We start from the raw sequence: 22,450 nt of genomic DNA, 5'->3' as shown, positions 1-22,450 counted from the left end.
GCGAACTCCCCCAAGTAGCGAACTCCCCCAAGTAGTGAACACCCCCAACCAGCGATCTCCTCCGCAAGCAGCGATCTCCTCCGCAAGCAGCGAACTCCCCCAAGTAGCGATCTCCCCCAAGCAGCGAACTCCCCCAAGTAGCGATCTCCCCCAACCAGTGAACTCCCCCAAGCAGTGAACTCCCCCAAGTAGCAATCTCCCTCAACCAGCGAACTCCCCCAAATAGCGAACTCCTCCTCAAGCAGCGAACTCCCCCAAGCAGCGATCTCCCTCAAGTAGCAAACTCCCCCAAGCAGCGATCTCCCCCAAGTAGCGAACTCCCTCAAGTAGCGAACTCCCCCAAGTAGCGCACTCCCCCAAGAGTGAACTCCCCCCAAGCAGCGATCTCCCCCAAGCAGCGATCTCTCCCAAGTTGCGAACTCCCCCAAGTAGCGAACTCCCCCAAGAGCGAACTCCCCCAAGAGCGAACTCCCCCAAGCAGCGATCTCCCCCAAGTAGCGAACTCCCCCAAGCAGCGATGTCCTCCGCAAGTAGCGATCTCCCCCTAGCAGCGAACTCCCCCAAGTAGCGAACTCCCACAAGTAGCGAACTCCCCCAAGCAGCGAGGTCCTCCGCAAGCAGCGAACTCCCCCAAGTAGCGATCTCCCCCAAGTAGTGATCTCCCCGAAGTAGCGATCTCCCCCAAGTAGCGAACTCCCCAAGTAGCAAACTCCCCCAAGTAGCGATCTCCCCCAATTAGTGATATCCTCCGCAACCAGCGAACTCCCCCAATCAGCGATCTCCCCCAAGTAACGAACTCCACCAAGCAGCGTACTCCCCCAAGCAGCGAACTCCCCCAAGTAACGAACTTCCTCAAGCAGCGAAGTCCCCCAAGTAGCGATCTCCCTCAAGTAGCGATCTCCCTCAAGTAGCGATCTCCCCCAAGTAGCAAACTCCCCAAGTAGCGAACTCCCCCAAGTAGCGATCTCCCCCAAGCAGCGATGTCCTCCGCAAGCAGCGAACTCCCCCAAGCAGCGATCTCCACCAAGCAGCGTACTCCCCCCAGTAGCGAACTCCCCCAAGCAGCGAACTCCCTCCAAGCAGCGAACTCCCCCCAAGCAGCGAAGTCCCCCAAGTAGCGTTTTCCGCCAAGCATCGATCGCCCCCAAGAAGCGATCTCCCCCAACCAGTGAACTCCCCCAAGCAGTGAACTCCCCCAAGTAGCAATCTCCCCCAACCAGCGAACTCCCCCAAGTAGCGAAATCCCTCAAGCAGCGAACTCCCCCAAATAGCGAACTCCTCCTCAAGCAGCGAACTCCCCCAAGCAGCGATCTCCCCCAAGTAGCAAACTCCCCCAAGCAGCGATCTCACCCAAGTAGCGAACTCCCCCAAGTAGCGAACTCCCCAAGTAGCGATCTCCGCCGAGCAGCGATCGCCCCCAAGCAGCGATCTCTCCCAAGTAGCGATCTCCCCCAAGTAGCGATCTCCCCCAAGTAGCGAACTCCCCAAGGTGCGAACTCCCCCAAGCAGCGAACTCCCCCAAGCAGCGAACTCCCCCAAGCAGTGATCTCCCCAAGTAACGAACTTCCTCAAACAGCGAAATCCCACCAGTAGCGACCTCCCCCAAGCTGCGAACTCCCTCCAAGCAGCGAACTCCCCCCAAGCAGCGAAATCCCTCAAGCAGCGAACTCCCCCAAATAGCGAACTCCTCCTCAAGCAGTGATCTCCCCCAAGCAGCGATCTCCCCCAAGTAACGAACTCCCCCAAGTAGCGAACTCCCCCAAGCAGCGATGTCCTCCGCAAGTAGCGATCTCCCCCTAGCAGCGAACTCCCCCAAGTAGCGAACTCCCACAAGTAGCGAACTCCCCCAAGCAGCGATGTCCTCCGCAAGCAGCGAACTCCCCCAAGTAGCGATCTCCCCCAAGTAGTGATCTCCCCGAAGTAGCGATCTCCCCCAAGTAGCGAACTCCCCAAGTAGCAAACTCCCCCAAGTAGCGATCTCCCCCAATTAGTGATATCCTCCGCAACCAGCGAACTCCCCCAAGCAGCGATCTCCCCCAAGTAACGAACTCCCCCAAGCAGCGTACTCCCCCAAGCAGCGAACTCCCCCAAGTAACGAACTTCCTCAAGCAGCGAAGTCCCCCAAGTAGCGATCTCCCTCAAGTAGCGATCTCCCTCAAGTAGCGATCTCCCCCAAGTAGCAAACTCCCCAAGTAGCGAACTCCCCCAAGTAGCGATCTCCCCCAAGCAGCGATGTCCTCCGCAAGCAGCGAACTCCCCCAAGCAGCGATCTCCACCAAGCAGCGTACTCCCCCCAGTAGCGAACTCCCCCAAGCAGCGAACTCCCTCCAAGCAGCGAACTCCCCCCAAGCAGCGAAGTCCCCCAAGTAGCGATCTCCGCCAAGCATCGATCGCCCCCAAGAAGCGATCTCCCCAACCAGTGAACTCCCCCAAGCAGTGAACTCCCCCAAGTAGCAATCTACCCCAACCAGCGAACTCCCCCAAGTAGCGAAATCCCTCAAGCAGCGAACTCCCCCAAATAGCGAACTCCTCCTCAAGCAGCGAACTCCCCCAAGCAGCGATCTCCCCCAAGTAGCAAACTCCCCCAAGCAGCGATCTCACCCAAGTAGCGAACTCCCCCAAGTAGCGAACTCCCCAAGTAGCGATCTCCGCCGAGCAGCGATCGCCCCCAAGCAGCGATCTCTCCCAAGTAGCGATCTCCCCCAAGTAGCGATCTCCCCCAAGTAGCGAACTCCCCAAGGAGCGATCTCCCCAAAGCAGTGATCTCCCCCAAGAAGCGATCTCCCCCAAGAAGCGATCTCCCCCAAGTAGCGAACTCCCCAAGTAGCGAACTCCCCCAAGCAGCGAACTCCCCCAAGTAACGAACTGCCTCAAGCAGCGAAGTCCCCCAAGCAATGATCTCTGCAAAGTAGAGTACTCCCCCAAGTAACGAACTTCCTCAAGTAGCGATCTCCCCCAAGCAGTGATCTCCCCCAAGTAGCGAACTCCCCCAAGCAGCGAATTCCCCCAAGCAGCGAACTCCCCCAAGTATCGAACTCCCCCAAGTAGCGATCTCCCCCAAGCAGCGATGTCCTCCGCAAGCAGCGAATTCCCCCAAGCAGCGATCTCCCCAAGTAACGAACTCCACCAAGCAGCGAACTCCCCCAAGCAGCGAACTCCCCCAAGTAACGAACTTCCTCAAGCAGCGAAGTCCCCCAAGTAGCGATCACCCTCAAGTAGCGATCTCCCTCAAGTAGCGATCTCCCCCAAGTAGCAAATTCCCCAAGTAGTGAACTCCCCCAAGTACCGATCTCCCCCCAAGTAGCGATCTCTCCCCAAGTAGCGATCTCCCGACAAGCAGCGAACGCCCTCAATTATCGATCTCCCCCAAAGTAGCGATCTCCCCACATGTAGCGATCTCTCCCCAAGTACCGATCTCCCCCCAAGCAGCGATCTCCCCCCTAACAGCAATCTCCCCCAAGCAGCAATCTCTCCCAAGTAGCGAACTCCCCAAGTAGCGAACTCCCCCAAGTAGCGATCTCCGCCAAGCAGTGATCGCCCCCAAGCAGCGATCTCCCTCAAGTAGCAATCTCCCCCAAGTAGCGATCTCCCCCAAGTAGCGAACTCCCCAAGGAGCGATCTCCCCCAAGCAGCGAACTCCCCCAAGTAACGAACTTCCTCAAGCAGCGAAGTCCCCCAAGCAGTGATCTCCGCCAAGTAGCGATCTCCCCCAAGTAGCGAAATCCCCCAAGGAGCGAACTACCCCAAGCAGCGAACTTCCCCAAGTAGCGAACTCCCCCAAATAGCGATCTCCCCCAAGTAGCAAACTCCCCAAGTAGCAAACTCCCCCAAGTAGCGATCTCCCCCAAGCAGTGATGTCCTCCACAAGCAGCGAACTCCCCCAAGCAGCGATCTCCCCCAAGTATCAATCTCCCCCAAGCAGCAAACTCCCCCAAGCAGCGAACTCCCCCAAGCAGCGATCTCCCCAAGTAACGAACTTCCTCAAACAGCGAACTCCCCCCAGTAGCGAACTCCCCCAAGCAGCGAACTCCCTCCAAGCAGCGAACTCCCCCCAAGCAGCGAAGTCCCCCAAGTAGCGATCTCCGCCAAGCATCGATCGCCCCCAAGAAGCAATCTCCCCCAACCAGTGAACTCCCCCAAGCAGTGAACTCCCCCAAGTAGCAATCTCCCCCAACAAGCGAACTCCCCCAAGTAGCAAAATCCCTCAAGCAGCGAATTCCCCCAAATAGTGAACTCCTCCTCAAGCAGCGATCTCCCCCAAGCAGCGATCTCCCCCAAGTAACGAACTCCCCCAAGTAGCGAACTCCCCCAAGCAGCGATGTCCTCCGCAAGTAGCGATCTCCCCCTAGCAGCGAACTCCCCCAAGTAGGGAACTCCCACAAGTAGCGAACTCCCCCAAGCAGCGATGTCCTCCGCAAGCAGCGAACTCCCTCAAGTAGCGATCTCCCCCAAGTAGTGATCTCCCCGAAGTAGCGATCTCCCCAAAGTAGCGAACTCCCCAAGTAGCAAACTCCCCCAAGTAGCGATCTCCCCCAATTAGTGATATCCTCCGCAACCAGCGAACTCCCCCAAGCAGCGATCTCCCCCAAGTAACGAACTCCCCCAAGCAGCGTACTCCCCCAAGCAGCGAACTCCCCCAAGTAACGAACTTCCTCAAGCAGCGAAGTCCCCCAAGTAGCGATCTCGCTCAAGTAGCGATCTCCCTCAAGTAGCGATCTCCCCCAAGTAGCAAACTCCCCAAGTAGCGAACTCCCCCAAGTAGCGATCTCCCCCAAGCAGCGATGTCCTCCGCAAGCAGCGAACTCCCCCAAGCAGCGATCGCCACCAAGCAGCGTACTCCCCCCAGTAGCGAACTTCCTCAAACAGCGTATTCCCCCCAGTAGCGAACTCCCCCAAGCAGCGAACTCCCTCCCAGCAGCGAATGCCCCCCAAGCAGCGAAGTCCCCCAAGTAGCGATCTCCGCCAAGCATCAATCGCCCCCAAGTAGCGATCTCCCCCAACCAGTGAACTCCCCCAAGCAGTGAACTCCCCCAAGTAGCAATCTCCCCCAAACAGCGAACTCCCCCAAGTAGCGAAATCCCTCAAGCAGCGAACTCCCCCAAATAGCGAACTCCTCCTCAAGCAACGAATTCCCCCAAGCAGCGTTCTCCCCCAAGTAGCGAACTCCCCCAAGTAGCGAACTCCCCCAAGAGCGAACTCCCCCCAAGCAGCGATCTCCCCCAAGCAGCGATCTCCCCCAAGTAGCGAACTCCCCCAAGTAGCGAACTCCCCCAAGTAGTGAACTCCCCCAAGTAACAAACTCCCCCGAGTAGCGAACTCCCCCAAGCAGTGAACTACCCCCCAAGCAGCGAAGTCGCCCAAGAAGCGATCTCAGCCAAGCAGCGATCGCCCCCAAGAAGTGATCTCCCCCAAGTAGCGATCTCCCCCAAGTAGCGATCTCCCCCAAGTAACGAACTCCCCCGAGTAGCGATCTCCCCCAAGCAGCGATCTCCCCCAAGTAACGAACTCCCCCGAGTAGCGAACTACCCCAAGCAGCGAACTCCCCCAAGTAGCGAACTCCCCCAAGTAGTGAACACCCCCAAGCAGCGATCTCCTCCGCAAGCAGCGATCTCCTCCGCAAGCAGCAAACTCCCCCAAGTAGCGATCTCCCCAATCAGCGAACTCCCCCCAAGTAGCGATCTCCCCCAATCTACGAACTCCCCCCAAGCAGCGATCTCCCTCAAGCAGCGAACTCCCCCAAGTAACGAACTTCGTCAAGTAGCGATCTCCCCCAAGCAGTGATCTCCGCCAAGTAGCGATCTCCCCGAAGTAGCGAACTCCCACAAGTAGCGAACTCCCTCAAGCAGCGAACTCCCCCAAATAGCAAACTCCCCCAAATAGCGATCTCCCCCAAGTAGCGAAATCCCAAAGTAGCAAACTCCCCCAAGTAGCGATCTCCCCCAAGCAGTGATGTCCTCCACAAGCAGCAAACTCCCCCAAGCAGCGATCTCCCCCAAGTAACGAACTCCCCCAAGCAGCGAACTCCCCCAAGCAGCGAACTCCCCCAAGCAGCGATCTCCTCAAGTAACGAACTTCCTCAAACAGCGAACTCACCCCAGTAGCGAACTCCCCCAAGCAGCGAACTGCCTCCAAGCAGCGAACTCCCCCCAAGCAGCGAAGTCCCCCAAGTAGCGATCTCCGCCAAGCATCGATTGCCCCCAAGTAGCAATCTCCCCCAACCAGTGAACTCCCCCAAGCAGTGAACTCCCCCAAGTAGCAATCTCCCCCAACCAGCGAACTCCCCCAAGTAGCAAAATCCCTCAAGCAGCGAACTCCCCCAAATAGCGAACTCCTCCTCAAGCAGCGAACTCCACCAAGCAGCAATCTCCCACAAGTAGCGAACTCCCACAAGTAGCGAACTCCCCCAGGCAGCGATCTCCCCCGAGCAGCGAACACCCCCCAAGCAGCGATCTCCCTCAAGTAGAAAACTCCCACAAGTAGCGAACTCCCACAAGTAGCGAACTCAACCCAAGCAGCGATCTCCCTCAAGTAGCGAACTCCCACAAGTAACGAAAACCCCCAAGGAACGAACTCCCCCCAAGTAGCGAACTGCCCCAAGCAGCGATCTCCCCCAAGCAGCGATCTCCCCCAAGTAGCAATCTCCTCCAAGAAGTGATCTCCCCCAAGTAGCGAACTCCCCCAAGTAGCGAACTCCCCCAAGTAGTGAACACCCCCAAGTAGCGATCTCCTCCGCAAGCAGCGAACTCCCCCAAGTAGCGATCTCACCCAAGCAGCGAACTCCCCCCAAGCAGCGATCTCCCTCAAGTAGCGATCTCCCCCAAGTAGCGATCTCCCCCAAGTAGCGAACTCCCCCAAGTAGTGAACTCCCCCAAGCAGCGATGTCCTCCGCAAGTAGCGATCTCCCCTTAGCAGCGAACTCCCCCAAGTAGAGAACTCCCCCAAGTAGCGAACTCCCCCAAGCAGCGATGTCCTCCGCAAGCACCGAACTCCCCCAAGTAGCGATCTCCACCAAGTAGTGATCTCCCCGAAGTAGCGATCTCCCCCAAGCAGTGATCTCCCTCAAGTAACGATCTCCCCCAAGTAGCGATCTCCCCCAAGTAGCGAACTCCCCCTGTAGCGAACTCCCCAAAATAGCGATCTCCCCCAAGTAGCGAACTCCCCAAGTAGCAAACTCCCCAAAATAGCGATCTCCCCCAAGTAGCGATCTCCCTCAAGTAGCGATCTCCCTCAAGTAGCGATCTCCCCCAAGTAGCAAACTCCCCAAGTAGCGAACTCCCCCAAGTAGCGATCTCCCCCAAGCAGCGATGTCCTCCACAAGAAGCGAACTCCCCCAAGCAGCGATCTCCACCAAGCAGCGATCTCCCCAAGTAACGAACTTCCTCAAACAGCGAACTCCCCCCAGTAGCGAACTCCCCCAAGCAGCGAACTCCCTCCAAGCAGCGAACTCCCCCCAAGCAGCGAAGTCCCCCAAGTAGCGATCTCCGCCAAGCATCGATCGCCCCCAAGTAGCGATCTCCCCCAACCAGTGAACTCCCCCAAGCAATGAACTCCCCCAAGTTGCAATCTCCCTCAACCAGCGAACTCCCCCAAATAGCGAACTCCTCCTCAAGCAGCGAACTCCCCCAAGCAGCGATCTCCCTCAAGTAGCAAACTCCCCCAAGCAGCGATCTCCCCCAAGTAGCGAACTCCCTCAAGTAGCGAACTCCCCCAAGTAGCGAACTCCCCCAAGAGCGAACTCCCCGCAAGCAGCGATCTCCCCCAAGCAGCGATCTCCCCCAAGTTGCGAACTCCCCCAAGTAGCGAACTCCCCCAAGAGCGAACTCCCCCAAGAGCGAACTCCCCCAAGCAGCGATCTCCCCCAAGCAGTGATCTCCCCCAAGTAATGAACTCCCCCGAAAGCGAACTCCCCCAAGCAGTGAACTACCCCCCAAGCAGCGAAGTCGCCCAAGAAGCGATCTCAGCCAAGCAGCGATCGCCCCCAAGAAGTGATCTCCCCCAAGTAGCGATCTCCCCCAAGCAGCGATCTCCCCCAAGTAACAAACTCCCCCAAGTAGCGAACTACCCCAAGCAGCGAACTCCCCCAAGTAGCGAACTCCCCCAAGTAGTGAACACCCCCAACCAGCGATCTCCTCCGCAAGCAGCGATCTCCTCCGCAAGCAGCGAACTCCCCCAAGTAGCGATCTCCCCCAAGCAGCGAACTCCCCCAAGTAGCGATCTCCCCCAACCAGTGAACTCCCCCAAGCAGTGAACTCCCCCAAGTAGCAATCTCCCTCAACCAGCGAACTCCCCCAAATAGCGAACTCCTCCTCAAGCAGCGAACTCCCCCAAGCAGCGATCTCCCTCAAGTAGCAAACTCCCCCAAGCAGCGATCTCCCCCAAGTAGCGAACTCCCTCAAGTAGCGAACTCCCCCAAGTAGCGAACTCCCCCAAGAGTGAACTCCCCCCAAGCAGCGATCTCCCCCAAGCAGCGATCTCCCCCAAGTTGCGAACTCCCCCAAGTAGCGAACTCCCCCAAGAGCGAACTCCCCCAAGAGCGAACTCCCCCAAGCAGCGATCTCCCCCAAGCAGTGATCTCCCCCAAGTAATGAACTCCCCCGACTAGCGAACTCCCCCAAGCAGTGAACTACCCCCCAAGCAGCGAAGTCGCCCAAGAAGCGATCTCAGCCAAGCAGCGATCGCCCCCAAGAAGTGATCTCCCCCAAGTAGCGATCTCCCCCAAGCAGCGATCTCCCCCAAGTAACAAACTCCCCCGAGTAGCGAACTACCCCAAGTAGCGAACTCCCCCAAGTAGCGAACACCCCCAACCAGCGATCTCCTCCGCAAGCAGCGATCTCCTCCGCAAGCAGCGAACTCCCCCAAGTAGCGATCTCCCCCAAGCAGCGAACTCCCCCAAGTAGCGATCTCCCCAAATCAGCAAACTCCCCCCAAGCAGCGATCTCCCTCAAGTCGTGAACTCCCACAAGTAGCGAACTCCCCCAAGTAGCGATCTCCGCCAAGCATCGATCGCCCCCAAGAAGCGATCTCCCCAACCAGTGAACTCCCCCAAGCAGTGAACTCCCCCAAGTAGCAATCTACCCCAACCAGCGAACTCCCCCAAGTAGCGAAATCCCTCAAGCAGCGAACTCCCCCAAATAGCGAACTCCTCCTCAAGCAGCGAACTCCCCCAAGCAGCGATCTCCCCCAAGTAGCAAACTCCCCCAAGCAGCGATCTCACCCAAGTAGCGAACTCCCCCAAGTAGCGAACTCCCCAAGTAGCGATCTCCGCCGAGCAGCGATCGCCCCCAAGCAGCGATCTCTCCCAAGTAGCGATCTCCCCCAAGTAGCGATCTCCCCCAAGTAGCGAACTCCCCAAGGAGCGATCTCCCCAAAGCAGTGATCTCCCCCAAGAAGCGATCTCCCCCAAGAAGCGATCTCCCCCAAGTAGCGAACTCCCCAAGTAGCGAACTCCCCCAAGCAGCGAACTCCCCCAAGTAACGAACTGCCTCAAGCAGCGAAGTCCCCCAAGCAATGATCTCTGCAAAGTAGAGTACTCCCCCAAGTAACGAACTTCCTCAAGTAGCGATCTCCCCCAAGCAGTGATCTCCCCCAAGTAGCGAACTCCCCCAAGCAGCGAATTCCCCCAAGCAGCGAACTCCCCCAAGTATCGAACTCCCCCAAGTAGCGATCTCCCCCAAGCAGCGATGTCCTCCGCAAGCAGCGAATTCCCCCAAGCAGCGATCTCCCCAAGTAACGAACTCCACCAAGCAGCGAACTCCCCCAAGCAGCGAACTCCCCCAAGTAACGAACTTCCTCAAGCAGCGAAGTCCCCCAAGTAGCGATCACCCTCAAGTAGCGATCTCCCTCAAGTAGCGATCTCCCCCAAGTAGCAAATTCCCCAAGTAGTGAACTCCCCCAAGTACCGATCTCCCCCCAAGTAGCGATCTCTCCCCAAGTAGCGATCTCCCGACAAGCAGCGAACGCCCTCAATTATCGATCTCCCCCAAAGTAGCGATCTCCCCACATGTAGCGATCTCTCCCCAAGTACCGATCTCCCCCCAAGCAGCGATCTCCCCCCTAACAGCAATCTCCCCCAAGCAGCAATCTCTCCCAAGTAGCGAACTCCCCAAGTAGCGAACTCCCCCAAGTAGCGATCTCCGCCAAGCAGTGATCGCCCCCAAGCAGCGATCTCCCTCAAGTAGCAATCTCCCCCAAGTAGCGATCTCCCCCAAGTAGCGAACTCCCCAAGGAGCGATCTCCCCCAAGCAGCGAACTCCCCCAAGTAACGAACTTCCTCAAGCAGCGAAGTCCCCCAAGCAGTGATCTCCGCCAAGTAGCGATCTCCCCCAAGTAGCGAAATCCCCCAAGGAGCGAACTACCCCAAGCAGCGAACTTCCCCAAGTAGCGAACTCCCCCAAATAGCGATCTCCCCCAAGTAGCAAACTCCCCAAGTAGCAAACTCCCCCAAGTAGCGATCTCCCCCAAGCAGTGATGTCCTCCACAAGCAGCGAACTCCCCCAAGCAGCGATCTCCCCCAAGTATCAATCTCCCCCAAGCAGCAAACTCCCCCAAGCAGCGAACTCCCCCAAGCAGCGATCTCCCCAAGTAACGAACTTCCTCAAACAGCGAACTCCCCCCAGTAGCGAACTCCCCCAAGCAGCGAACTCCCTCCAAGCAGCGAACTCCCCCCAAGCAGCGAAGTCCCCCAAGTAGCGATCTCCGCCAAGCATCGATCGCCCCCAAGAAGCAATCTCCCCCAACCAGTGAACTCCCCCAAGCAGTGAACTCCCCCAAGTAGCAATCTCCCCCAACAAGCGAACTCCCCCAAGTAGCAAAATCCCTCAAGCAGCGAATTCCCCCAAATAGTGAACTCCTCCTCAAGCAGCGATCTCCCCCAAGCAGCGATCTCCCCCAAGTAACGAACTCCCCCAAGTAGCGAACTCCCCCAAGCAGCGATGTCCTCCGCAAGTAGCGATCTCCCCCTAGCAGCGAACTCCCCCAAGTAGGGAACTCCCACAAGTAGCGAACTCCCCCAAGCAGCGATGTCCTCCGCAAGCAGCGAACTCCCTCAAGTAGCGATCTCCCCCAAGTAGTGATCTCCCCGAAGTAGCGATCTCCCCAAAGTAGCGAACTCCCCAAGTAGCAAACTCCCCCAAGTAGCGATCTCCCCCAATTAGTGATATCCTCCGCAACCAGCGAACTCCCCCAAGCAGCGATCTCCCCCAAGTAACGAACTCCCCCAAGCAGCGTACTCCCCCAAGCAGCGAACTCCCCCAAGTAACGAACTTCCTCAAGCAGCGAAGTCCCCCAAGTAGCGATCTCGCTCAAGTAGCGATCTCCCTCAAGTAGCGATCTCCCCCAAGTAGCAAACTCCCCAAGTAGCGAACTCCCCCAAGTAGCGATCTCCCCCAAGCAGCGATGTCCTCCGCAAGCAGCGAACTCCCCCAAGCAGCGATCGCCACCAAGCAGCGTACTCCCCCCAGTAGCGAACTTCCTCAAACAGCGTATTCCCCCCAGTAGCGAACTCCCCCAAGCAGCGAACTCCCTCCCAGCAGCGAATGCCCCCCAAGCAGCGAAGTCCCCCAAGTAGCGATCTCCGCCAAGCATCAATCGCCCCCAAGTAGCGATCTCCCCCAACCAGTGAACTCCCCCAAGCAGTGAACTCCCCCAAGTAGCAATCTCCCCCAAACAGCGAACTCCCCCAAGTAGCGAAATCCCTCAAGCAGCGAACTCCCCCAAATAGCGAACTCCTCCTCAAGCAACGAATTCCCCCAAGCAGCGTTCTCCCCCAAGTAGCGAACTCCCCCAAGTAGCGAACTCCCCCAAGAGCGAACTCCCCCCAAGCAGCGATCTCCCCCAAGCAGCGATCTCCCCCAAGTAGCGAACTCCCCCAAGTAGCGAACTCCCCCAAGTAGTGAACTCCCCCAAGTAACAAACTCCCCCGAGTAGCGAACTCCCCCAAGCAGTGAACTACCCCCCAAGCAGCGAAGTCGCCCAAGAAGCGATCTCAGCCAAGCAGCGATCGCCCCCAAGAAGTGATCTCCCCCAAGTAGCGATCTCCCCCAAGTAGCGATCTCCCCCAAGTAACGAACTCCCCCGAGTAGCGATCTCCCCCAAGCAGCGATCTCCCCCAAGTAACGAACTCCCCCGAGTAGCGAACTACCCCAAGCAGCGAACTCCCCCAAGTAGCGAACTCCCCCAAGTAGTGAACACCCCCAAGCAGCGATCTCCTCCGCAAGCAGCGATCTCCTCCGCAAGCAGCAAACTCCCCCAAGTAGCGATCTCCCCAATCAGCGAACTCCCCCCAAGTAGCGATCTCCCCCAATCTACGAACTCCCCCCAAGCAGCGATCTCCCTCAAGCAGCGAACTCCCCCAAGTAACGAACTTCGTCAAGTAGCGATCTCCCCCAAGCAGTGATCTCCGCCAAGTAGCGATCTCCCCGAAGTAGCGAACTCCCACAAGTAGCGAACTCCCTCAAGCAGCGAACTCCCCCAAATAGCAAACTCCCCCAAATAGCGATCTCCCCCAAGTAGCGAAATCCCAAAGTAGCAAACTCCCCCAAGTAGCGATCTCCCCCAAGCAGTGATGTCCTCCACAAGCAGCAAACTCCCCCAAGCAGCGATCTCCCCCAAGTAACGAACTCCCCCAAGCAGCGAACTCCCCCAAGCAGCGAACTCCCCCAAGCAGCGATCTCCTCAAGTAACGAACTTCCTCAAACAGCGAACTCACCCCAGTAGCGAACTCCCCCAAGCAGCGAACTGCCTCCAAGCAGCGAACTCCCCCCAAGCAGCGAAGTCCCCCAAGTAGCGATCTCCGCCAAGCATCGATTGCCCCCAAGTAGCAATCTCCCCCAACCAGTGAACTCCCCCAAGCAGTGAACTCCCCCAAGTAGCAATCTCCCCCAACCAGCGAACTCCCCCAAGTAGCAAAATCCCTCAAGCAGCGAACTCCCCCAAATAGCGAACTCCTCCTCAAGCAGCGAACTCCACCAAGCAGCAATCTCCCACAAGTAGCGAACTCCCACAAGTAGCGAACTCCCCCAGGCAGCGATCTCCCCCGAGCAGCGAACACCCCCCAAGCAGCGATCTCCCTCAAGTAGAAAACTCCCACAAGTAGCGAACTCCCACAAGTAGCGAACTCAACCCAAGCAGCGATCTCCCTCAAGTAGCGAACTCCCACAAGTAACGAAAACCCCCAAGGAACGAACTCCCCCCAAGTAGCGAACTGCCCCAAGCAGCGATCTCCCCCAAGCAGCGATCTCCCCCAAGTAGCAATCTCCTCCAAGAAGTGATCTCCCCCAAGTAGCGAACTCCCCCAAGTAGCGAACTCCCCCAAGTAGTGAACACCCCCAAGTAGCGATCTCCTCCGCAAGCAGCGAACTCCCCCAAGTAGCGATCTCACCCAAGCAGCGAACTCCCCCCAAGCAGCGATCTCCCTCAAGTAGCGATCTCCCCCAAGTAGCGATCTCCCCCAAGTAGCGAACTCCCCCAAGTAGTGAACTCCCCCAAGCAGCGATGTCCTCCGCAAGTAGCGATCTCCCCTTAGCAGCGAACTCCCCCAAGTAGAGAACTCCCCCAAGTAGCGAACTCCCCCAAGCAGCGATGTCCTCCGCAAGCACCGAACTCCCCCAAGTAGCGATCTCCACCAAGTAGTGATCTCCCCGAAGTAGCGATCTCCCCCAAGCAGTGATCTCCCTCAAGTAACGATCTCCCCCAAGTAGCGATCTCCCCCAAGTAGCGAACTCCCCCTGTAGCGAACTCCCCAAAATAGCGATCTCCCCCAAGTAGCGAACTCCCCAAGTAGCAAACTCCCCAAAATAGCGATCTCCCCCAAGTAGCGATCTCCCTCAAGTAGCGATCTCCCTCAAGTAGCGATCTCCCCCAAGTAGCAAACTCCCCAAGTAGCGAACTCCCCCAAGTAGCGATCTCCCCCAAGCAGCGATGTCCTCCACAAGAAGCGAACTCCCCCAAGCAGCGATCTCCACCAAGCAGCGATCTCCCCAAGTAACGAACTTCCTCAAACAGCGAACTCCCCCCAGTAGCGAACTCCCCCAAGCAGCGAACTCCCTCCAAGCAGCGAACTCCCCCCAAGCAGCGAAGTCCCCCAAGTAGCGATCTCCGCCAAGCATCGATCGCCCCCAAGTAGCGATCTCCCCCAACCAGTGAACTCCCCCAAGCAATGAACTCCCCCAAGTAGCAATCTCCCTCAACCAGCGAACTCCCCCAAATAGCGAACTCCTCCTCAAGCAGCGAACTCCCCCAAGCAGCGATCTCCCTCAAGTAGCAAACTCCCCCAAGCAGCGATCTCCCCCAAGTAGCGAACTCCCTCAAGTAGCGAACTCCCCCAAGTAGCGAACTCCCCCAAGAGCGAACTCCCCGCAAGCAGCGATCTCCCCCAAGCAGCGATCTCCCCCAAGTTGCGAACTCCCCCAAGTAGCGAACTCCCCCAAGAGCGAACTCCCCCAAGAGCGAACTCCCCCAAGCAGCGATCTCCCCCAAGCAGTGATCTCCCCCAAGTAATGAACTCCCCCGAAAGCGAACTCCCCCAAGCAGTGAACTACCCCCCAAGCAGCGAAGTCGCCCAAGAAGCGATCTCAGCCAAGCAGCGATCGCCCCCAAGAAGTGATCTCCCCCAAGTAGCGATCTCCCCCAAGCAGCGATCTCCCCCAAGTAACAAACTCCCCCAAGTAGCGAACTACCCCAAGCAGCGAACTCCCCCAAGTAGCGAACTCCCCCAAGTAGTGAACACCCCCAACCAGCGATCTCCTCCGCAAGCAGCGATCTCCTCCGCAAGCAGCGAACTCCCCCAAGTAGCGATCTCCCCCAAGCAGCGAACTCCCCCAAGTAGCGATCTCCCCCAACCAGTGAACTCCCCCAAGCAGTGAACTCCCCCAAGTAGCAATCTCCCTCAACCAGCGAACTCCCCCAAATAGCGAACTCCTCCTCAAGCAGCGAACTCCCCCAAGCAGCGATCTCCCTCAAGTAGCAAACTCCCCCAAGCAGCGATCTCCCCCAAGTAGCGAACTCCCTCAAGTAGCGAACTCCCCCAAGTAGCGAACTCCCCCAAGAGTGAACTCCCCCCAAGCAGCGATCTCCCCCAAGCAGCGATCTCCCCCAAGTTGCGAACTCCCCCAAGTAGCGAACTCCCCCAAGAGCGAACTCCCCCAAGAGCGAACTCCCCCAAGCAGCGATCTCCCCCAAGCAGTGATCTCCCCCAAGTAATGAACTCCCCCGACTAGCGAACTCCCCCAAGCAGTGAACTACCCCCCAAGCAGCGAAGTCGCCCAAGAAGCGATCTCAGCCAAGCAGCGATCGCCCCCAAGAAGTGATCTCCCCCAAGTAGCGATCTCCCCCAAGCAGCGATCTCCCCCAAGTAACAAACTCCCCCGAGTAGCGAACTACCCCAAGTAGCGAACTCCCCCAAGTAGCGAACACCCCCAACCAGCGATCTCCTCCGCAAGCAGCGATCTCCTCCGCAAGCAGCGAACTCCCCCAAGTAGCGATCTCCCCCAAGCAGCGAACTCCCCCAAGTAGCGATCTCCCCAAATCAGCAAACTCCCCCCAAGCAGCGATCTCCCTCAAGTCGTGAACTCCCACAAGTAGCGAACTCCCCCAAGTAGCGATCTCCCCCAATCAGCAAACTCCCCCCAAGCAGCGATCTCCCTCAAGTCGCGAACTCCCCCAAGTAGCGAACTCCCCCAAATAGCGAACTCCCCCAAGTAGCGAACACCCCCAAGGAACGAACTCCCCCCAAGCAGCGATCTCCCCCAAGCAGCGATCTCCCCCAAGTAGCAATCTGCTCCAAGAAGTGATCTCCCCCAAGTAGCGAACTCCCCCAAGTAGTGAACACCCCCAAGTAGCGATCTCCTCCGCAAGCAGCGAACTCCCCCAAGTAGCGATCTCACCCAAGCAGCGAACTCCCCCCAAGCAGCGATCTCCCTCAAGTAGCGATCTCCCCCAAGTAGCGATCTCCCCCAAGTAGCGAACTCCCCCAAGTAGCGAACTCCCCCAAGTAGCGAACTCCCCCAAGCAGCAATGTCCTCCGCAAGTAGCGATGTCCCCCTAGCAGCGAACTCCCCCAAGTAGCGAACTCCCCCAAGTAGCGAACTCCCCCAAGCAGCGATGTCCTCCGCAAGTAGCGATCTCCCCCTAGCAGCGAACTCCCCCAAGTAGCGAACTCCCCCAAGTAGCGAACTCCCCCAAGCAGCGATGTCCTCCGCAAGCAGCGAACTCCCCCAAGTAGCGATCTCCCCCAAGTAGTGATCTCCCCGAAGAAGCGATCTCCCCAAGTAGCGAACTCCCCCAAGTAGCAAACTTCCTCAAGCAGCGAACTCCCCCAAGTAGCGAACTCCCCTCAGTAGCGATCTCCCCCAACTAGCGATCTCCCCCCAGTAGCGATCTCCCCCGAATAGCGATTTCCCCCAAGCAGCGATCTCCCCCAACTAGCGATCTCCCCAACTAGCGATCTCCCCCAAGCAGCGATCTCCCCCAAGCAGTGATCTCCCCCAAGTAACGATCTCCCCCAAGTAGCGATCTCCCCTAAGTAGCGAACTCCCCCTGCAGCGAACTCCCCCAAGTAGCGATCGCCCCCAAGCAGTGATCGCCCCCAAGCAGCGATCTCCCCCAAGTAGCGAACTCCCCCAAGTAGCGAACTCCCCCAAATAGCGAACTCCCCCAAGGAGCGAACTCCCCCAAGGAGCGGCAAACTCCCCCAAGTAGCGAACTCCCCCAAGTAGCGAACTCCCCCAAGTAGCGATCTCCCCCAAGCAGCGATCTCCCCCAAATAACGAACTCCCCCGAGTAGCGAACACCCCCAAGCAGTGAACTACCCCCCAAGCAGCGAAGTCGCCCAAGAAGCGATCTCCGCCAAGCAGCGATCGCACCCAAGAAGTGATCTCCCCCAAGTAGCGATCTCCCCCAAGCAGCAATCTCACCTAGTAACAAACTCCCCCGAGTAGCGAACTCCCCCAAGCAGTGAAATCCCCCCCAAGTAGCGAAGTCACCCAAGGAGCGATCTCCCCCAAGCAGCGATCTCCCCCAAGCAGCGATCTCCCCCAAGCAGTGATCTCCCCCAAGTAACGATCTCCCCCAAGTAGCGAAGTCACCCAAGGAGCGATCTCCCCCAAGCAGCGATCTCCCCCAAGCAGTGATCTCCCCCAAGTAACGATCTCCCCCAAGTAGCGATCTCCCCCAAGTAGCGAACTCCCCCAAGTAGTGAACATCCCCAAGCAGTGATCTCCTCCGCAAGCAGCGATCTCCTCCGCATACAGCGAACTCCCCCAAGTAGCGATCACCACCAAGCTGCGAACTCCCCCCAAGCAACGGTCTCCCTCAAGTACGAACTCCCACAAGTAGCGAACTCCCCCAAGCAGCGATCTACCCCAAGCAGCGAACTTTCCCCAAGCAGCGATCTCCCTCAAGTAGCGATCTCCCCCAAATAGCGAACTCCCCCAAATAGCGAACTCCCCCAAGTAGCGATCTCCCCCAAGTAGCGAACTCCCCCAAATAGCGAACTCCCCCAAGTAGCGAACTCCCCCAAGGAGCGGCAAACTCCCCCAAGTAGCGAACTCCCCCAAATAGCGAACTCCCCCAAGGAGCGAACTCCCCCCAAGTAGCGAACTCTCCCAAGGAGCGGCAAACTCCCCCAAGTAGCGAACTCCCCCAAATAGCGAACTCCCCCAAGGAGCGAACTCCCCCAAGTAGCGAACTCCCCCAAGTAGTGAACATCCCCAAGCAGTGATCTCCTCCGCAAGCAGCGATCTCCTCCGCATACAGCGAACTCCCCCAAGTAGCGATCACCACCAAGCTGCGAACTCCCCCCAAGCAATGGTCTCCCTCAAGTACGAACTCCCACAAGTAGCGAACTCCCCCAAGCAGCGATCTACCCCAAGCAGCGAACTTTCCCCAAGCAGCGATCTCCCTCAAGTAGCGATCTCCCCCAAGTAGTGAACTCCCCCAAATAGCGAACTCCACCAAGGAGCGAACTCCCCCAAGGAGCGGCAAACTCCCCCAAGTAGCGAACTCCCCCAAGTAGCGAACTCCCCCAAGGAGCGAACTCCCCCCAAGTAGCGAACTCCCCCAAGTAGCGATCTCCTCCAAGTAGCGGTCTCCCCCAAGCAGCGATCTCCTTCAAGTAGCGAACTCCCCTAAGTAGCGAACTACCCCAAGAGTGAACTCCCCCGAGTAGCGAACTCCCCCAAGCAGTGAACTCCCCCGCAAGCAGCGAAGTCGCCCAAGAAGCGATCTCCGCCAAGCAGCGATCGTCCCCAAGAAGTGATCTCCCCCAAGTTTGCGATCTCTCCCAATCAGCCATCTCCCCCAAGTAACGAACTCCCCCGAGTCGCGAACTCCCCCAAGCAGTGAATTCCCCCCCAAGCAGCGAAGTCGCCCAAGTAGCGATCGCCCCCAAGTAGCGATCTCCCTCAAGTAGCGATCTCCCCCAAGTAGCGAACTCCCCAAGTAGCGAACTCCCCCAAATAGCGAACTCCCCCAAGTAGCGATCTCCCCCAAGCAGCGATCTCCCCCAAGCAGTGATCTCCCCCAAGTAACGATCTCCCCCAAGTAGCGATCTCCCCCAAGTAGCGAACACCCCCAAGTAGTGAACATCCCCAAGCAGTGATCTCCTCCGCAAGCAGCGATCTCCTCCGCATACAGCGAACTCCCCCAAGTAGCGATCACCACCAAGCTGCGAACTCCCCCCAAGCAACGGTCTCCCTCAAGTACGAACTCCCACAAGTAGCGAACTCCCCCAAGCAGCGATCTACCCCAAGCAGCGAACTTTCCCCAAGCAGCGATCTCCCTCAAGTAGCGATCTCCCCCAAGTAGCGAACTCCCCCAAATAGCGAACTCCCACAAGGAGCGAACTCCCCCAAGGAGCGGCGAACTCCCCCAAGTAGCGAACTCCCCCAAGTAGCGATCTCCCCCAAGTAGCGATCTCCCCCAAGCAGTGATCTCCCCCAAGTAGCGAACTCCCCCAAGTAGCGAACTACCCCAAGAGTGAACTCCCCCAAGCAGCGATCTCCCCCAAGTAACGAACTCCCCCGAGTAGCGAACTCCCCCAAGCAGTGAACTCCCCCGCAAGCAGCGAAGTCACCCAAGAAGCGATCTCCGCCAAGCAGCGATAGCTCCCAAGTAGCGATCTCCCTCAAGTAGCGATCTCCCCCAAATAGCGAACTCCCCCAAGTAGCGAACTCCCCAAGCAGCGAACTCCCCCAACTAGCGATCTCCCCCAAGTAGCGATCTCCTCCGCAAGCAGCGAACTCCCCCAAGTAGCGATCTCCGCCAAGCATCGATCGCCCCCAAGCAGTGATCTCCCCCAAGTAGCGATCTCCCCCAAGTAGCGAACTCCCCGAAGTATCAAACTTCCCCAAGTAGCGATCTCCCCCAACTCGCGATCTCCCCTCAGTAGCGATCTCCCCCAACTAGCGATCTCCCCCAAGCACCGATCTCCCCCAACTAGCGATCTCCCCAACTAGTGATCTCCCCCAAGCAGCGATCTCCCCCAAGCAGTGATCTCCCCCAAGTAGCGATCTCCCCCAAGCAGTGATCTCCCCCAAGTAACGATCTCCCCCAAGTAGCGATCTCCCACAAGTAGCGAACTCCCCCAAGCAGCGATCTACCCCAAGCAGCGAACTTTCCCAAAGCAGCGATCTCCCTCAAGTAGCGATCTCCCCCAAATAGCGAACTCCCCCAAATAGCGAACTCCCCCAAGTAGCGATCTCCCCCAAGTAGCGAACTCCCCCAAATAGCGAACTCCCCCAAGTAGCGAACTCCCCCAAGGAGCGGCAAACTCCCCCAAGTAGCGAACACCCCCAAATAGCGAACTCCCCCAAGGAGCGAACTCCCCCCAAGTAGCGAACTCTCCCAAGGAGCGGCAAACTCCCCCAAATAGCGAACTCCCCCAAATAGCGAACTCCCCCAAGTAGCGATCTCCCCCAAGTAGCGAACTCCCCCAAATAGCGAACTCCCCCAAGTAGCGAACTCCCCCAAGGAGCGGCAAACTCCCCCAAGTAGCGAACACCCCCAAATAGCGAACTCCCCCAAATAGCGAACTCCACCAAGGAGCGAACTCCCCCAAGGAGCGGCAAACTCCCCCAAGTAGCGAACTCCCCCAAGTAGCGAACTCCCCCAAGGAGCGAACTCCCCCCAAGTAGCGAACTCCCCCAAGTAGCGATCTCCTCCAAGTAGCGGTCTCCCCCAAGCAGCGATCTCCCCCAAGTAGCGAACTCCCCTAAGTAGCGAACTACCCCAAGAGTGAACTCCCCCGAGTAGCGAACTCCCCCAAGCAGTGAACTCCCCCGCAAGCAGCGAAGTCGCCCAAGAAGCGATCTCCGCCAAGCAGCGATCGTCCCCAAGAAGTGATCTCCCCCAAGTTTGCGATCTCTCCCAATCAGCCATCTCCCCCAAGTAACGAACTCCCCCGAGTCGCGAACTCCCCCAAGCAGTGAATTCCCCCCCAAGCAGCGAAGTCGCCCAAGTAGCGATCGCCCCCAAGTAGCGATCTCCCTCAAGTAGCGATCTCCCCCAAGTAGCGAACTCCCCAAGTAGCGAACTCCCCCAAATAGCGAACTCCCCCAAGTAGCGATCTCCCCCAAGCAGCGATCTCCCCCAAGCAGTGATCTCCCCCAAGTAACGATCTCCCCCAAGTAGCGATCTCCCCCAAGTAGCGAACACCCCCAAGTAGTGAACATCCCCAAGCAGTGATCTCCTCCGCAAGCAGCGATCTCCTCCGCATACAGCGAACTCCCCCAAGTAGCGATCACCACCAAGCTGCGAACTCCCCCCAAGCAACGGTCTCCCTCAAGTACGAACTCCCACAAGTAGCGAACTCCCCCAAGCAGCGATCTACCCCAAGCAGCGAACTTTCCCCAAGCAGCGATCTCCCTCAAGTAGCGATCTCCCCCAAGTAGCGAACTCCCCCAAATAGCGAACTCCCACAAGGAGCGAACTCCCCCAAGGAGCGGCAAACTCCCCCAAGTAGCGAACTCCCCCAAGTAGCGAACTCCCCCAAGTAGCGATCTCCTCCAAGTAGCGGTCTCCCCCAAGCAGTGATCTCCCCCAAGTAGCGAACTCCCCCAAGTAGCGAACTACCCCAAGAGTGAACTCCCCCAAGCAGCGATCTCCCCCAAGTAACGAACTCCCCCGAGTAGCGAACTCCCCCAAGCAGTGAACTCCCCCGCAAGCAGCGAAGTCACCCAAGAAGCGATCTCCGCCAAGCAGCGATAGCTCCCAAGTAGCGATCTCCCTCAAGTAGCGATCTCCCCCAAATAGCGAACTCCCCCAAGTAGCGAACTCCCCAAGCAGCGAACTCCCCCAACTAGCGATCTCCCCCAAGTAGCGATCTCCTCCGCAAGCAGCGAACTCCCCCAAGTAGCGATCTCCGCCAAGCATCGATCGCCCCCAAGCAGCGATCTCCCCCAAGTAGCGATCTCCCCCAAGTAGCGAACTCCCCGAAGTATCAAACTTCCCCAAGTAGCGATCTCCCCCAACTCGCGATCTCCCCTCAGTAGCGATCTCCCCCAACTAGCGATCTCCCCCAAGCACCGATCTCCCCCAACTAGCGATCTCCCCAACTAGTGATCTCCCCCAAGCAGCGATCTCCCCCAAGCAGTGATCTCCCCCAAGTAGCGATCTCCCCCAAGTCGCGAACTAGCCCCGTAGCGAACTCCCCCAAGTAGCGATCTCCGACGAGCAGCGATCGCCCCCAAGTAGCAATCTCCCCCAAGAAGCGATCTCCCCTAAGTTGCGATCTCCCCCAAGTAGCAAACTCCCCAAGTAGCGAACTCCCCCTAGCAGCGAACTCCCCCAAGTAGCGAACTCCCCCAAGCAGTGATCACCCCCAAGTAGCGAACTCCCCCCAAGTAGCGAACTCCCCCAAGCAGTGATCTCCCCCAAGCAGCGATCTCCCCCAAGTAACGAACTCCCCCAAGCAGTGATCTCCCCCAAGTAGCGAACTCCCCCAAGCAGTGATCTCCCACAAGTAGCGAACTTCCCCCAGCAGTGATCTCCCCCAAGTAGCGATCTCACCCAAGTAGCGATCTCCCCCAAGCAGCAATCTCCCCCAAGTAGCGAACTCCCCAAGTAGCGATCTCCCCCAAGCAGCGATCTCCCCCAAGCAGCGATCTCCCCCAACTAGCGATCTCCCCCAAGCAGCGAACTCCCCAACAGCGATCTCCCCCAAGCAGTGATCTCCCCCAAGTAGCGATCTCCCCCAAGCAGCGATCTCCCCCAAGTAGCGAACTCCCTCAAGTAGCGAACTCCCCCAAGTAGCAAACTCCCTCAAGTAGCGAACTCCCCCAAGTAGCGAACTCCCCCCAAGCAGCGATCTCCCCCAAGTAGTGATCTCCCCCAAGCAACGATCTCCCCCAAGCAGCGATCTCCCCCAAGCAGCGATCTCCCCCAAGCAGCGATCTCCCCCAAGTAGTGATCTCCCCCAAGCAACGATCTCCCCCAAGTAGTGATCTCCCCCAAGCAA

Source organism: Pristiophorus japonicus, chromosome 20 (genome assembly GCF_044704955.1).
Source record: "Pristiophorus japonicus isolate sPriJap1 chromosome 20, sPriJap1.hap1, whole genome shotgun sequence".
In the NCBI taxonomy this organism is placed as follows: Eukaryota; Metazoa; Chordata; class Chondrichthyes; family Pristiophoridae; genus Pristiophorus; species Pristiophorus japonicus.
This window is presented reverse-complemented; position numbering follows the sequence as displayed.